At 35.4% G+C, this 18,175-nt stretch overlaps 1 protein-coding gene across 1 annotated transcript in view; it reads right to left on the reverse strand.

Moving 5' to 3' along the window:
* LOC127857470 (teneurin-2-like) overlaps positions 1-15,940 on the reverse strand; it is a 231,258-nt gene extending 215,318 nt beyond the window's left edge. Inside the window, exons 1-2 of the mRNA XM_052393865.1 lie at positions 15,856-15,940; positions 15,431-15,606 (exon numbers count right to left, since the gene is read on the reverse strand). The gene's annotated coding sequence lies outside the window, so the exon portion shown is untranslated. The remainder of the gene's footprint in view (positions 1-15,430; positions 15,607-15,855) is intronic.
* Between the last annotated feature and the right edge of the window lie 2,235 nt (positions 15,941-18,175).

The raw sequence follows: 18,175 nt of genomic DNA on the forward strand, positions 1-18,175 counted from the left end.
AGACATTACTTCATCATTCATAATACAATGTTTAAATAACTTGAAACAAATGTACACAATTTCTTAACAAAGTGCTGCAGAAAAGGCTTTAGTCCCTAGGTCAACATTCTAAGTCAAATTTAAAGGTCAATGTTCAAAATATGGGCTTAAAACTGCTTTTTAAACTATAATGCCATAATAATTATTGAACAAGTATTATTTAGTTTATTTATATGATTTGGACAACTGTTCAGTACTTAGAAATTAAAGTATATTTTTGATATACCATCATCTATCTTAGAAATTGAAATCCCATGCCTTTTTACCATCATTCTAATAATTTATCATAATTAAGATCTTCTAATACAAAACAGCATTTTTTATGACAAACATTCATAAATGTGCAAAAACAATTAAATAAAACAATTTCACTAGATATCAAATATCATCCAATATAAAAACTAACTTGCAATTCATGAAAACAATACTCAGTTACGAAAACAATACTTGACTAAAAACCATTAAAAATTCCATGTTTTCTGAAAATGTGCGAAACCACTTAAACCTTACAAAACATAAAACTCTTCCTTCTTGGCGACATTTTAAGCCATTTTGAGGAAAATTAGCTACTGGATGGAGGCACTGGATTGTCTGACTGACACTCGCAAAAAACGGCAAAACGTGTTAAAAACCACTAAACTGAACATTCTTAAATCTGCCAAAGGGATGATAAACGAGCCAGTACCGCTATTCACCCTTAAACACAATTCAATTAACACAGGGCCCTTATAAAATTCCACAAAAGAAAATTTAAGGTGAAACAGAATTTCTGTCAGCAAACATGCAGAATTACATTTAAATGATTGTCTTTATTTTGTGCACAATAACATTTGGCACAAATTCTTGTCAATAACGACTTTCATTTGGAAAGGATCGGATGATTTCATTTGCAGAAACATCTTCCATCGATCAAGCCCATATAACAGTTATTTAAAATAAGGTGCAATTTGTTTGACCTGCCAAATTGTGCACCTCATGTTTAATTGTAAATGGCTATAAAATCACAGAATATTATAATACATGATTCAGTGAATTAAACATATGCAGTAGTTTAATTTAGCAAATACAATTGTAACAAGAGGGCCATGATGGCCCTGAATCGCTCACCTGACTCATTAAGATCAGATGAAAACTATGACCTCTATTGTCTGCACAATGTTTTTCTATGATTTGACCTAGTGACCTAGTTCCTGACTCTAGATGACCCAAATACAATCCCAATCCGGATTTCATCAAGATAAACATTCTGACCACAGTTCATAAATATTGGATGAAAACTGTGACCTCTATTGTCAACACAAGGTTTTTCTATTTATTTGACCTAGATTTTTACCCCAGATGACCCAAATACAATCCCACCCAGATTTCATCAAGAATTCTGACCAAATTTCATAAAGGTTGGATGAAAACTGTGATCTCTAATGTCTACACAAGGTTTTTCTATTATTTGACCTAGTGACCTAGTTTTTGACCCCAGATGACCCAAATAAAATCCCAACCCAGATTTCATCAAGATAAACATTCTGACCAAATTTCATAAAGATTGGATGAAAACTGTGACCTCTATTGTCTACAGAAGGTTGTTCTATTATTTGACCTAGTGACCTTGTTTTTGACCCCAGATGACCCAAATACAATCCCAAACCGGATTTCATCAAAATAAACATTTTGACCAAATTTCATCAAGATTGGATGCAAACTGTGACCTCTACTGTCTACACAAACAAATTGTTGACGGACGGACGCACGGACACACGCAGGCACGCACAACGGACGCCGGACATCACACGATCACATAAGCTCACCGTGTCACTTCATGACAGGTGACCTAAAAATATGTGTCGGAGATGAACATGAACAGTTGTGGTTAAAATCCCATAGAAACAAGGGCTGTTTGTAAAACATGCATGCCCCCCTATATGGGCTATAAGTTGTAGTAGCAGCCATTGTGTGAATACGTTTTTTGTCACTGTGAATGGTGGTGGTGGTGGTGGTGGTGGTGGTGGTGTAGTAGTAGTAGTAGTAGTAGTAGAAGTAGTAGTAGTAGTAGTAGTAGTAATAGTAGTTGTAGTAGTAGTAGTAGTAGTAGTAGTAGTAGTAGTAGTAGTAGTAGTAGTAGAAGTAGTAGTAGTAGTAGTAGTAGAAGTAGTAGTAGAAGTAGTAGTAGTAGTAGTAGTAGTAGTAGTAGTAGTAGTAGTAGTAGTAGTGGTAGTAGTAGTAGTAGTAGTAGTAGTAGTGGTAAAAGTAGTAGTAGTAGTGGCAGTAGTAGTAGAAGTAGTAATAGTAGACGTGGTGGTGGTGGTGGTGGTGGTGGTGGTGGTGGTGGTAGTAGTACTACTAGTAGTAGTACTAGTAGTAGTAGTAGTAGTAGTAGTAGTAGTAGTAGTAGTAGTAGTAGTAGTAGTAGTAGTAGTAGTGGTAGTAGTAGTAGAAGTAGTAGTAGTAGTAGTAGTAGTAGAAGTAGTAGTAGTAGTAGTAGTAGTAGTAGTAGTAGTAGTAGTAGTAGTAGTAGTAGTAGCAGCAGTAGCAGTAGCAGTAGCAGCATTACAAGACCAATACTTAAGAATGATCAAATGGGAAAAGGTAACATAGCACCAGCAGTAAATATGGGGCTCATTTACAGGTCAGATTTGGAATCTCTGCTGTAAAATGAGATTTTGAATGAATTAAAGGGAGGCAAATCTGTAATAAAAAGAACATGCATAAACCGTAGTTGTTTCCCTTGTTTGAACCATGCTTACAAGTTTGGAAAGAATTGGATGAAAAATTTGGACTTTATTGCATAAACACCATTTTCTCAATTCAAGGGGAGGTAATTCTGTACTTCATGGACCAATAATGCTCATTTTTTGTAGGGTTCGTGTCTTCATTGATATAAAGACACTGTGCAAATTTGGAAAGGATCGGACAAAAAATGTGGAAGATTTTTGAAAGTTTTCACAAAATAGGCAAAAACGAATAAACATGCAAAGTTCAACGAGCTCCTGCGGCCATGTTTTATGACGAATCAAATTTCTTTGAACAACTTTTTCAGGGGAGCCCTCAAAGGTCATCCCTGTGAAATTTTTTGAAAATCTGATGAGCGGTTTCTGACAAGAAGATTTTTTAAGGTTTTTACCATATATGGTCATGGCGGCCATCTTGGTTATGTGATCAAATTTTTTTTAACAATTCTTTTGTCCCATGACCTAGGGATGCTCCACATGAAATTTAGTTGAAATTGGCTCAATGGTTTAGTAGAAGAAGATGTTTACAAATTGTCTACAGACGGACGGACGGACGGACGCTGAGTGATCACAATAGCTCACCTCGAGCTATCGCTCAGGTGAGCTAAAAATTTTAAAAATTTTATATTAAACAGTTTGACATGTCTAAGAGGATTTGACCAAAACCAAGAGTACAATCACATGTTTTAGTGTGAAAATGGAAACAATGTAAGTTTTGGCATATGAATATACATTTCTGAAAGTAATAATGAAGTGTTACTGTGTGTTTCACTCCTGCACAAAAGCATTTATTTAAATCCTTTTCTGCTAATGAGGAGCAAAGTGAAAAAGTTCTGGTTGTATGCTGATTGCTGGACTCATATTAGTATCTAAGGGTTGGAAATGAAGCCTTTAAAACTTGACTCTATTAAGAAAGGTCTTTCATTTACTTTTATTTTCTACAGGATAACAAAATGATCAAAATGCTTATGTGTGCAGAACTGGGATAAACCAAAACAATGGGTAGTTGTTATAATGTATTCCATATCATTACTAAAACAGCAACATTGCCTTACAATGGTGATTATTTGAGAGTGTGTGTGAAGGCACCCTGATGATTTTTGGTGATTAATTTATTCCCATTATTACAAGCTGATCAAAATTTGATCGTCATACTTGCCCTAACAAGATAATGTGCACTTGCTACCCTGAGATAAATCCTTTTATGAAATCACAAAATCGTTTGCCCATTCAATAACTTAACAAGCAATCTTAAACAATTTAGAAAATCATGACGATATCAAAGCATGGGACAGTTCATTGGCATTCTTGTAAATTTGATTACGGGTTTGGAGATTAATTTTGGCAGCCATTTTGTTTTAATTAAAAGCTGCCATGTGGAACTTCTGGTCAACGATACTTGTAATTTAAGAAGTGAGCGGACATAAACTGATAATACCACAAAATTCAACTTAACATCAAAACTTTACATTTAACCAATCCACTAGACAACCAGTAAGTCCAAATCTACAAAAGAAACCAACAGCATTTTTTAACAAATTGTGTGTTAAAAGGGGCCTATTCACGTTTTGGTAAATTGACAAAATTAAAAAAAATTGTTTCAGATTCGCAAATTTTCGTTTTAGTTATGATATATGTGAGGAAATAGTAAAACTGAACATTTACCATGCTCTAAAATATCCATTATGCATCTTTTGACGATTTGAAAACATGAAAATTATAAAGCATTGCAACGGGAAAGGATTGAGTAATTTGGAAAGTTTTTTTGTTGTCGTTATATTTTGTGAAACTGCAAGGATTGCTTATATATAGAAAAAAATTCCTTCTTTCATAACATGAGCACGGATGGTCGAGTGGTCTAAGCTGAAGATTTTGTACTCACGGACTCCTCAGGTCAGTGGTTTGAGCCCAGTTGAGGGTTACTTTTTTTCTTTTTTTAATTGTATTCTTGTTTTTTTTACTGGAAATTTTTAGGTCCAATGTTAAAATTTATCAATATAAAGCATTTAATGACAAACTTCAATACATGCCAAAATCTGTGAAAAGGCCCCTTTAAGAAGGCAAATGTGTTGCATTGATAACCTCCACCAAAATTGTGTTTATTGATGGGTGCAGAACTAAAAGGAAAGGTTATTTGGAGGATTTTGAAATGGAATTCTCCTTATTGATATCTATACACCCATGAAGTTTTATGATATCTTGTATATTATCTGAGATATAGTCCTGAAAAGTTACATAATACATAATACAACAAGAAATGTGTCCACACGACACGGATGCCCCCAACTGTAACTTTGTTACTACATAAAAGCATAACTGTGTAAATGTAAATCCTTGAAATGTACTAAGTGACCCCGTGACCTAGTTTTTGACCCGGCATGACCCATATTCGAACTTGACCTAGATATTGTCTAGATACAACTTCTGACCAAGTTTGGTAAAGATCGGATAAAAGCTATTTGAATTAGAAAGCGGACACGAAAAGTGTGACAGACTGACGGACAGTGCGAAAACTGTATACCCCTTTTCTTCGAAAGGGGGCATAAGACACAACTTCTGACCAAATTTGGAGAACATCAGATGAAAAGTACTTCAACTAGAGAGCAGACACCATGCTAAATCCTTGAAATGCACTAAGTGACCCCGTGACCTAGTTTTTGACCGGGGCATGACCCATATTCGAACTTGACCTAGATATTGTCTAGATAAAACTTCTGACCAAGTTTGGTAAAGATCAGATGAAAAGTACTTCAATTAGAGAGCGGACACCATGCTAAATCCTTGAAATGCACTTAGTGACCCCATGACCTAGTTTTTGACCGGGCATGACCCATATTCGAACTTGACCTAGATATTGTCTAGATACAACTTCTGACCAAGTTTGGTAAAGATCGGATGAAAACTATTTGAATTAGAGAGCAGACACGAAAAGTTTGACAGACTGACAGACAGACTGACGGACAGTGCGAAAACTATATACCCCCCTTTTCTTCGAAAGGGGGCATAAAAACAACAAAGGGCAATAACTCTTACTAAAGAAAGTGTAAGGTTATTGTTCTTGTGAATGGATTTCTTCTAATTGATATCAATACAATAATGAAGTTTCATGTTCAAATTCTTTTATCTTATGTCAGATACTATTAGTTACACTGTTAGTAACTTATGGTGTATGGGGTACACACCCTTAGTAATTTCATACCATACGAGAGTGAAGCGAAGTACTGAGGGTGTATGAAAAAACATTTTCAGAAAGTTAGAAGAAGATTCTATGAAAATGTATGAGTAAGTGCCGGGAAACAGCAATGTTTTGTTTTCGTATAGCGTATTTTGTCATGTATAGCGCGCAGTTTTTTTACCTCAAAATTTCAAAATTAAAATGTTTGTGAACGTTATACATTGATACAACATTATACTGGCTGTTTAATTGCGAAAAATTCATTTCGTAATCATAAATATTGAAAATATCCGCCATTTTTTATTCCAAAAAACTACGCCCTATAATCTTACAGACTGATGGGGCCGTTGTCAAAACAACAAAAAGTCGGTAACAGCAGATATGAACAGGGTAGCAGCAGTTTTTTACAAAAATTAAAATGAATAAAATATGCATTATAGGATCTGGCACGAGTTGTCATATCATACCATATTTTATTAAACGAGTTCAGGAATTTTGTTAGTAAGCGAGCCTTTGGCGAGCTTACTTACGAATTTCCTGGACAAGTGTCAGATCTTTTTTATCACATGCTTTTATATGAGCCAATTAAATAAATACTTACGCAAACATAATGATAAATCCCGAATGTTGTTTACATTTCGTGACGTCATTTGACGTTGCAACGTCATTTCAGCAAAATAACAAAATGCGATTGGTCAATAAACAAAAGCTAAGCCAATGAAAACGCTTAAAAATGTTGTATTACACATGTGTAATATAAAAAAATATGTAATGGTTATATAACATGGGCAACAGGGTATGGCATGTGATAATAAAAACATTTCTGTGTCTGTGTTTGTGCACTATTACATTGGCAGCTTATGTTGGGCTGATAAAGGTAGATTTTAACACGGTATTTTTTGCTGGTATTAAAAAATATGTTGCTAGAAAATTACAAAATTGTCATTAAAGTATAGTGCTACGCAACCCATGCTCCTTATCATCATGAACCTTCCTCTTTTGAATGTTAAATTAAGCTTTCCAATCGTAAAATGGCAGCCATTTTCGGTCCGTTTTGGTAGTTTTAGTGGTTTGAAATATTTTTTTCTCCATTTTTCATTTCAAAAACAGCCTGCGCGTTAAACATGGGGGCGCTATACATGGAAAAATTTGGTAAACATAACTCATAAGTGTCTGGTAATTAATGTTTGGTTAAGATTGGATGAAAAGTTAACAAGTGGGTGATAAAAAACAGCTCATTTTGAATTTTGTGTATCATTAAGAGCAAGAATTCTGAAGTCCCTGATGCAAAATTGACTAGTAATCAAACATAGCCTTTATTTCATGTCAACAAACATTTCCAGAATGCTGGGTGAAGATTTGATGAAACCGTACAACTTGGAGGCATGAAACAATGAATGTACTGCCCCCCCCAGCCATGAAACAATGAATGTACTGCCCACCCAGCCATACAAACAATGAATGTACTGCCCCCCCAGCCATGAAACAATGAATGTACTGCCCCCCAGCCATGAAACAATGAATGTACTGCCCACCCAACCATGAAACAATGAATGTACTGCCCACCCAGCCATACAAACAATAAATGTACTGCCCCCCCCCCCCCAGCCATACAAACAATGAATGTACTGCCCACCCAGCCATACAAACAATGAATGTACTGCCCCCCCAGCCATGAAACAATGAATGTACTGCCCCCCAGCCATGAAACAATGAATGTACTGCACACCCAACCATGAAACAATGAATGTACTGCCCACCCAGCCATACAAACAATAAATGTACTGCCCCCCCCCCAGCCATACAAACAATGAATGTACTGCCCACCCAGCCATACAAACAATGAATGTACTGCCCCCCCAGCCATGAAACAATGAATGTACTGCCCCCCAGCCATGAAACAATGAATGTACTGCCCACCCAACCATGAAACAATGAATGTACTGCCCCCCCAGCCATACAAACATTGAATGTACTGCCCACCCAGCCATACAAACAATGAATGTACTGCCCACCCAGCCATACAAACAATGAATGTACTGCCCACCCAGCCATGAAACAATGAATGTACTGCCCACCCAACCATGAAACAATGAATGTATTGCCCACCCAGCCATACAAACAATGAATGTACTGCCCACCCAGCCATGAAACAATGAATGTACTGCCCACCCAACCATGAAACAATGAATGTACTGCCCACCCAGCCATACAAACAATGAATGTACTGCCCACCCAGCCATACAAAAAATGAATGTACTGCCCCCCCCCCAGCCATGAAACAATGAATGTACTGCCCACCCAACCATGAAACAATGAATGTACTGCCCACCCAGCCATACAAACAATGAATGTACTGCCCACCCAGCCATACAAACAATGAATGTACTGCCCACCTAGCCATACAAACACTAAGGGTAAGCCTATAATAGAACTCGTCAAGAGACATGCATAAACAATCACAGATACATTACCATTCCTTGAAAACATGAAAGAAGCACATTCCTAGAACAACCAATGCAAGGTTATATTAATAACCCGAATAAGACATATAACATCTAAGAATATTACATTTTATGAACCCTGAGGCCACAAATAAACACAAAAATACACACTAAAAACAATTTTGTGATCAAACATTTGGAAACATTTACGAAAAATAGTTTTCATTGATGAGATGCCGTTACTCACAAGGTATCAATAAGTCTGACAACCGTTGACAACAGTACCATTCAAATGCCACCAATTTCTTCTAGCAACCAAGTAACCCAATCTTTTATTTGACATTTAAAATAAAACAGTCCCCTCAAAGCAAGTAAATTATAACAATGCCTTTGTAATAGATCACATTTGGAATCTAATGAGCCTTAAAAATCCAAGTGGAAGTTGTTCAGCAGCCATACAATAATTTGGGCTAATTACCGGAGTGCTGTTACATGTCCTTTCAAATATTCATAGCTTCTGTTGAACTAACTTATAATAATATGATGAAAAATTCATTTAGCCATAGAAAGTGTGAAATACAATTTATCAATAAGGACTGAGTTTTGCTCTTGAAAAGTGGTCATAGAAATATGATATGACTTAAAACTGAAGTATTTAGTTGAAGCTTTTGACACAATATGTGAGTTTGGTGACAATGTTGTTACAATATACAATACGTGAGGACAGAATTTGTTTTTCAATAGGAAGTGAAAGTCATCTATAAAATGTGAAGTTGGAGTAGAGCATAAATATTGGAATGGCTTTGTTCAGTGAAATATTCTGATTAAACACAAAATGTTTCTAATGGGGTTCATGCATGCATTACCACAGTTCATCTATTGCCTTGTTAACCGTTAAGTTTTCTTCAACAATTTGGATTTAATTGTCTATAGGAAATAGTTGTGCATTTTCAGCCTTTAAATTTTGGCTTTCTGTCACCCTTTTTTATTTTTAACACCAATAAAACTTCCCTGTAAATACAATCAGCTAACAATTGTAACTGACTTGAAACTTGTTTGCAACAGGGAATCACAGAAATCAAAGCATTTGATTTTTCAATAAATCTTGTTGTCTTAACCTCTTTGAAAATTCAGGAAAAATTGGTGATCACTTCTATGAACAGGACTGCTAATTTTGTACAGTGTTTTTTTTTCACCTATAAGGGAATGGTGGCAGGGCCCATCCAAAGGGGAAAAACGCGTTTTTTTTTAGGAAAAGGGAAAAAAAAAAAAATTCACTCTTTTATATGTAATGATATTTATTATATGAATTCACATGTATGTATAAATGTAATGTTCACAGCTGAATGTCTCTGTCCTTTTTCTTAAATATATATCAATGATTTTTTCAGACAGTTCAGCCTTCATGCACAGTCTCAGTTTTCCTTGCCAATTTGAGTCTAATTGGGATTTTTTTAATCGATAAAATGGCAAATTTTAGCATTTTTTATCAATAAAATGGACCAAATTGGAATGTTTTTATCAACAAATATTGACACCAGATAGATACATCAGGCCTTTTCCTTGTCATTTTGGAAAAAAAATGCAATTCATGTTAGGTCAACTGATTTGGGAAAAACTTATTTAATATAACTCTTTATAATAATTCAAAATCATATTAATTATAGTTATTTTGTTAGTTGTTGATCAGAGCTCCGTAAAAACGGCTTTTTCATGAAGGTTTACGCATTTATTTTTATTAACTGGACGTACAATTACGACTTTAATATCCCTTTTTACGCATTTACGAAAACAATCTGGCAGTACCGATACGTCCGCATCAGCGCAGCGTGATTTGTTGGTCGCTAACCTAACGGTGCTTTTCTTAAATTTAAATTACCGAAAAGTTGTAGACTGGGTTCCCGTATTATTGTCTATTCTGTTGCGTGATTTCTGGTAACTCGTAAACCCGTCAAAAACAATATGTCTGCGCGCAAGGAAGGCCGGCTAAACCGAAAGCGGTTAAAAAAACAAACACTTTGTGGTCATATAATTAAATGATTTTATTGCATCGGTGGCTAAAAACGTTTGAAAACACGATGGGAAACGGATCTAAACAAAAACTGTGGAAGATTGGAAAACCAAATATGATTGGCTTGTCACCGAGAAAATAGAAGACTTTTTACAGTTTAATTGTGAAATTTAGTTTTAATGTGTAGTTGTATTTTCATTATAATTCAGAATGGAAAACCTAATAAAGTAACTGTTTAAGAAGCTAAATATATTTATTATAATTGCTGCAAATGTTTCTGTAAAGTCAGTTTTACACCCTTCAATATCCAAGAACACGGGTAGTACAGTACTACCTGTATTTTTGGATATAGTAGTACAGGTACTAATTGATTTTCATCGCTACTCCTTTTCTTTCTGTCAGTGGCAGTACCGATACTAATTTCACAAATCCTTATCTGGAGCTCTGTGTTGATGAATAAATTTGATATATGTTTATCATTTAACAGTTCTGTAAAAAAAAAATATTGAAAAAAATTATCTTTTGGATGGGGATTTTTTCTACAAAATTGGGGAAAAAAATATACTCTTTCTTAAGGGGAATGGGGCCGAATATCGGCCCTGAAATTGCCATTAAAAAACACTGTTGTATGTCAGCAATTCAGTAATCCAGATGCCTGGTTTGAAAGTGCCACATTCTTAAATCTAGGCTGCATTTGAGTATTTTAAAGCCGTCTTAGAGAACAGAAATCCAGAAATGTTATACATTATTCCTCTGTATGATGCACATAAGGGAAATACGTTTATATGCTATGCAAAAAACACAACGCACCACAGTTTTTGTATCAAGTGCATTGAGATTTTGAGGTAATATTATATTACTTACTTAGATAATGATTTTTTTATTTGATATAATTAAATTATGTTTATCATAATGGACTATGTAACTTGCCAGTGAAAAGTTAATTTATACAAAGCCAGCTCCTCATTTAACCAATAAAACAAAAAATATGTGAAGGCACGTCAACATCCTTTTTGATGATTGGAAATAAAGAAACATATAAAAGTAATCAAGACAAGACTCAATTATTTTGTATCTGATTAGTTTGTTAATGTTGTGGAAAAAATATCAGAGTAGCAATAAAGTCACACTTCTAAAGGACAAATGCAGAAAGTAAATCTGTATGGTGCATGACCATTTAGATTTGTCCTAAACTCTGAACAACCAGCACTGTATAATTACCACTAATTACTTTGATCAGGAGGCTCTACCTGCTTCACACCAGGCATTTCAAATTACACATGAGTATACTTGCTGGGAATTTGTTCTGTCCATGAAACCAAAACATAATTGTTTAAATTTCTGTATTGGAACATTTTTCTTTATTAACAATATACCCAGTACTTTGTTCATATATTGCATCCTATAACTTCACTATTAATAATAAAAGTGTGGGGATAAAAACAAGCATTTTATGGTGGAACTTCCCTTTAGACCTCAAAGTGTGACTTATAGTTGACCCTCAATCTCCTCATGGTATTCATTTGTGGTATGTTATCTTAAAGTCAAATGCAGAGTGGTCTATTATGATTTAAGTATGAATCTGGACAAGCTTTTAAGGCCCATTTTTATCCCCACGCTTTTTGAAAAGCGTGGGGATATTGTGGTTATCTCCGCCGTCCGTCTGTCTGTCCGTCCGTCTGTCCTGGCCACTATTATCTACTACACTATTAGCACTAGAACCTTGAAACTTACACACATGGTAGCTATGAGCATATGTGCGACGGTGCACTATTCGGAATTTTGATCTGACCATTGGGTCAAAAGTTATGGGGGTTGGGGTGGGGCCGGGTCAGAGATTTTTACTCGTTTTTTTAGGTTATTTTACTATAATTTCTTCATTTCTACACCGATTGTCTTAAAATTGATACTGAACCTCTCTTATGACAATACGGTCAATCTCAACTATGCATGGCCCCATTACCAATCCTGGGGCGGCCCGCCCACATAGGCCACGCCCACCCAAAATTGCCTTTTACTATAATTTCTTCATTTCTACACCGATTCACTTCAAATTGATACTGAACCTCTCTTATGACAATACGGTCAATCTCAGCTATGCATGGCTCCATACCCAACCCTGGGGCGCCCCGCCCACATAGGCCACGCCCACACAAAATTGCCTTTTACTATAATTTCTTCATTTCTACACCGATTCACTTCAAATTGATACTGAACCTCTCTTATGACAATACAGTTAATCTCAACTATGCATGGCCCTATTACCAACCCTGGGGCGCCCCACCAACATAGGCCATGCCCACCCAAAATTGCATTTTACTATAATTTCTTCATTTCTACACCGATTCACTTCAAATTGATACTGAACCTCTTTTATGACAATACAGTCAATCTCAACTATGCATGGCCCCATAACGAACCCTGGGGCGCCCCCCCACATAGGCCACACCCACCCAAAATTGCCTTTTACTATAATTTCTTCATTTCTACACCGATTTACTTCAAATTGATACTGAACCTCTCTTATGACAATACGGTCAATCTCAACTATGTATGGCCCAATAACCAACCCTGGGGCGCCCCGCCCACATAGGCCACGCCGACCCAAAATTGCCTTTCACTATAATTTCTTCATTTCTACACCGATTCACTTCTAATTGATACTGAACTTCTCTTATGACAATATGGTCAATCTTAACTATGCATGGCCCCATTACCATCCCTGGGGGCCCCTGGGTCAAACATGCAGCGTGGGGATACTCGTCGGCCATGCCATTTCTAGTTACATTTACATTCTTCTAAAATAGCGCAACGAATGACACAAGTAAATGTCAATCTTGACATTTGAACTCTAACTTTAAAATTGACCTTTAAGAAAAGAATATGAATTTTACATATAACATGTTGTTTTATGATTTACTGCATAAGTATATCAATACATGGCACAGTTATGACTGAAACAGAAATGTTCTGTCTGTCTTTTGGCTAAATTTGACTCTTGACCTCTGGCCACCTAGACCTTTGATGAAGAGAAATGATTGTTCCAGCAGAAATTTTGTCTTATAAGGCTAAGTTATGGCTGAGGCACAAACTTTTTTGCAGATGTAGAAACGGAGAGACTTACAGACGGACAGCGGGAGTGCTATATGCTGCCTTCTTCAAAGGTGGCATGAAAATAACTAAAATTACCTCAACATACTATGAAAACTCATAACTGAATATTGTAAACTAATGGTGGTGTTTTTATCCAAATAATTCTATATCCATTCTATTTATTTTTAGATATCATCAACAACAACAACTAGACAAAACGTCTATGGCAGCAGAAAGTAAACAAGTTTATCATATTACCAAACATCATTGTGGTCATCTTCACCTAAACCTGTGTGCATGTACTAGTGTGTGGTACATTAAAAAGATAATGTGTAGATAAACATGTTTAATATCGAGCCAAAATGAATGTTAGAAAAATCATTACCATAATAATGTCTGATTTATGATTATAGGGCATTCAAATATTATCATTATGAATGTAAACAAAATGTTAGCACTCATTTGGGTATTTTGAAACAATCTTAAAGAAAACCATGAAAATGCATCTGATGACACATCTAATCTAATTTTCTACTATTGGCTGACAAAAATCATAATGTAATATGTAATTAACGAAACATAATTAACACAAATGAAACTTTTATGTAGCAATTTTCATTGCAAACCTAACGTCTAATTTTAATGCACATTAGTATATTTTATCTTCGACAGAACACATTTATCACGATGGTATTTGCATTTGTTAAGACTCGAAACAGAGTTTAATTGAAAAATAAATCTTCAATTCGCATGAGGAAACATATCTATCTTTAGAAACAGTCCATCGTATTACAAAGATACAAAGATAGTTTGCACACAATAAACCATCTATGACAAGACATCAAGCATTTAATGGGCGTCTCATTAACGATGGAATACTCCGACTTCAATCGCTGCACATTGACGCCAATATACTTCCGCAATATACCTCAATGTACGCTGCTGATGTATCGCAGCACGCCACCAATATCGACTGCGCAACAATGCACAAGAGCATTTCGTTACTAGAAGACTATTAATATAAAAGCAAATATTATCTTTTCTAATTACTTGTGTCCAATGGAACATTAGTCTGTGTTTCTTCTTCATCATTTTGAAATACCAGTATTGATGTGTCATTTATGTATTATTATCTACAACCTTTTTATCTCTCATGTACATGACACAGTTGTCGGTTGTGTATGAAGAACACTAGCTCTTAGAACTACCTAAACAGATACAAAATATACAACATACCTGATTTTGGACATGAAAGCTAAAACAACAATATCGATCTCTGGTACAAAGTTTCAAAACTGGTTCAAAGAAAGAAAAAATTAACTCTTTTAAAAGATGCTATATCACTATAGGGGCCTACAATCAGCACATTTACCCATCAGTCAATTATAATAGCATAGTTCTTGCAACAAACCTAAAAATATATATCTATGCATTGCACACGAGGAAAAGCATTTGTGCTGTCATGTGCAAATAACCCTTAGTCAATATTCCAAAATGGCAGACAATTGAAAAATGACATTACAATTTTCAGTGAAAATTGCAAATATAAACCATCAAAAGTATGATGATCATCATTTGAAACAAATGGATTATTGAAATATGTTGTCCATCAAACTTGCAAAGTGTGTGTAGGTCTTAGCAATACATTTGTGATATAAATTATACATACAACTCTTCTTCAAAAAGTATGTTTAGTGGGCATTAAACTCAGTGGTATTGGCAGTCTTTTTTTGCGTGCAATGTGCATTAAATGCATATTTAATACACTTGAATACCGGTATGCAGAAAAAAGAATTTATACAGAAAAAAAATCTGCTTTACCTTGCAATTATATGATTTTGGCAAAATCTTTTTCTGTGTGTAATGTGCATTAAATGCACATTTAATACACTTCAATATGCAGAAAAAAAGAATTTATACAGAACAAAATTTTTTATTTTACCTTGAATTTATCTGGATCCAGGCTGGAAGTCCAAAGGCCTACAAACACCTTTGTGGAAAGGGTAAGTAACTTCAGTTTGTTGGTTACTGTATGTCTGGTCTACAACATTGATTTTGTTACTGTTGGTGCACCGCCAAGGTCCACTTTTGGTACATGTGAGATACTTTTGAAATTTACTGAAAAGTATGCGTTGTAATGGTTAAACTCGGCATACTACTATAAATATGAAATCGGTAGATTATGTCTCATTATTTGAACTAAACTAGGCAGTGCGTAGGCAGTGCGGAACTACAATGTGTCAACAATGTTATTTCAGATCGTTCAATTTACCGGTATGCATATTTTATTGTAATGGATTCGAATCATTTCTTTTATTTTGTTGTCATTTGTCCAAACTGTTTATTCAACACGCAGTTTTCACATACCTGATGCATTGGAATCGATTGGATACAATTTTCTACCATAAATGGCGGCTTATCATCGTTCTGCACGTTTCAACCAATGACAAATTGTTATCAAAGGGAAATAACTTTGCATTATTTTGAAGCGGAGCGTGATCAGGGTAAGGCTACAGAGAGCTGCGTTCTAGACCAGATTGAAGACAGACAAACGTTAAAACGTTTCACGGTTACGTTTATTATTCCTTAAATACGAAATCATGAACAAAACAAAAAAGATATTTAATAATATATAAACTGTTCACACAAAACTGTATGCACTGGGTCAACGTGCATTCGAGTAGGATTGTTAGAAAGAGACAAGCACATGTAATCGATGCAGACGAACAGAAACAAGTTTACGTTCAAAACAAGCGAAGTGACTATTCTATGCAGTGCCATCCATACGGTTAACTATTGCAGTTGTCTCACTTTCTCTTAAACAACACCATAGTACCGACAGGTTCTAAGTGAATGAACTCGGGACCGACGAAAGAGGACTAACGGTGGGTTTGTAAAAATCGTAGCCGCTCAAAGATATATCTTGTAATAGTGTAGTAGTGTTCAATAGAATATAGATCAAAGCGCCGAAGGCACTGAAGTTTTCGCTATTGCATAAATTAAACGCATCTCATATTTAAAATTAATCGACAGTTTGAAATTAACACAAGCCATTCAAATTTATAAAGTGTGTCTTAACGCACGGGTCGAGATGTGTGTGCACTTTTGATCATGCTATTTATTTTATAGAGATAACTTAAAAAATATAACAACAACATGGCCCTTCTTGATGTTCGTAAACCATAGAAAGAATGATGAAAATGGAAATGAGAACTGTATATAAAGACAATTTGCAACCACAATCATATTAAATTAATCTTGTTGGAATATGGAATAACTATCTCACTAAGAATATAAATTCATGATGGAAATTCCCTGTACAAATGCAAAATATACAATTAGATAATTGATGAAATTAAATAAAAAATAATAATCTGCGAGCAATACTTTTTACTCACGAATTAGGTAGTCATGAAGACAACCCTGTTAACCCGTACTTTGTTGTTTATGCATTACTTGTTAATCTAGCAGTTCACACCGTGTCAACTTGTCAACACATCTGACCTAAACATGGTTATAGAGCACTAGTGCGCTTTTCGGCGTAGCTTTTCACCTAAAATGACTTTTACATAACGCCAACAGAAACGCATGAATATATTCGAAAATTTCATAGGCTGGTTCGAGATAAAACCTCTGAACTTTGGCTACATCACTGTGTCTGTGCTCAGCGCAAAGGATGTAGCACTGTTCAGTGTAAGGAATTCCGGACTACTCTCTGTATGTTCAAACGACACAAATTGTGGCCCAATTACAATTACGCGTTAAAATCCATCTCGCAAAATTTCAGGGTCAGTACTCGTTCACTAAATCGTCCGGGGAATATGTAATTGACTATCGATAAAATATCAAAATGAGAAAACAGACATTACCGAAATAGTATAGTGTCACGATAACAGGAAAATCGTTTAATTATCCAACCACAAATGTTTTACGTACTCGGTCAGCACGTCTTGAAATCGTTCCTGAACGCCTGGATAGGCTGCCCTTATTTACAAGTTTGCTATTTTGAATTCAATTTTGTTTCGAAAAGCATTGTGCTAAAATGTGCCAATTACAATTCTATATGAGATTTTTAATGACCCTCGTCATGCGAAAATGGGTCTTATTCCATATGCGCCCATCATATATATAGCCCACCCAGCCTGCGCATCTCTCAGTCTGTTCAAGAGATAGATAATGAGAATATAACACATTGAGTGATTTAATAACGAACAGCATCGCCTCTGACCAGACTGCGCAAATGCACAGGTTGGGCTTAAGATACGCTGGCCGAAACGCATAAGACCCATTTTCGCATGACGCGGCTATGAAAGTGTGATTTAAATGTGTCGAAAGAAAACTGCGTGTAAATCAAATATTAACGTACGATATGTTTCGATGGTGAAGAAATACACTCATAATAAAGCATGTTATGACACATATGATGTGCACCCCCGTAGTATAATTTATATCTACTTACACTAATGTGTGGTTTGACAATGATATCACACATTTCATGCGGTGATGATGCGACTTACAAGTGAAAAAAACACAAGAGTTAAACATGTGTTTACAATTTAATTATTTATAAATAAAAATTGTAAAATTTTTGTAAAAGTCAGCATTTACGCCGACTACATTTTAAACGACATTCTTGTTAAATTTAGTTGATTTTGCCCTGTCTGTTGGTTGGTTGGTCTGTTGGTTG

The sequence above is a fragment of the Dreissena polymorpha genome, chromosome 14 (assembly GCF_020536995.1).
Source record: "Dreissena polymorpha isolate Duluth1 chromosome 14, UMN_Dpol_1.0, whole genome shotgun sequence".
Classification (NCBI taxonomy): domain Eukaryota; kingdom Metazoa; phylum Mollusca; class Bivalvia; order Myida; family Dreissenidae; genus Dreissena; species Dreissena polymorpha.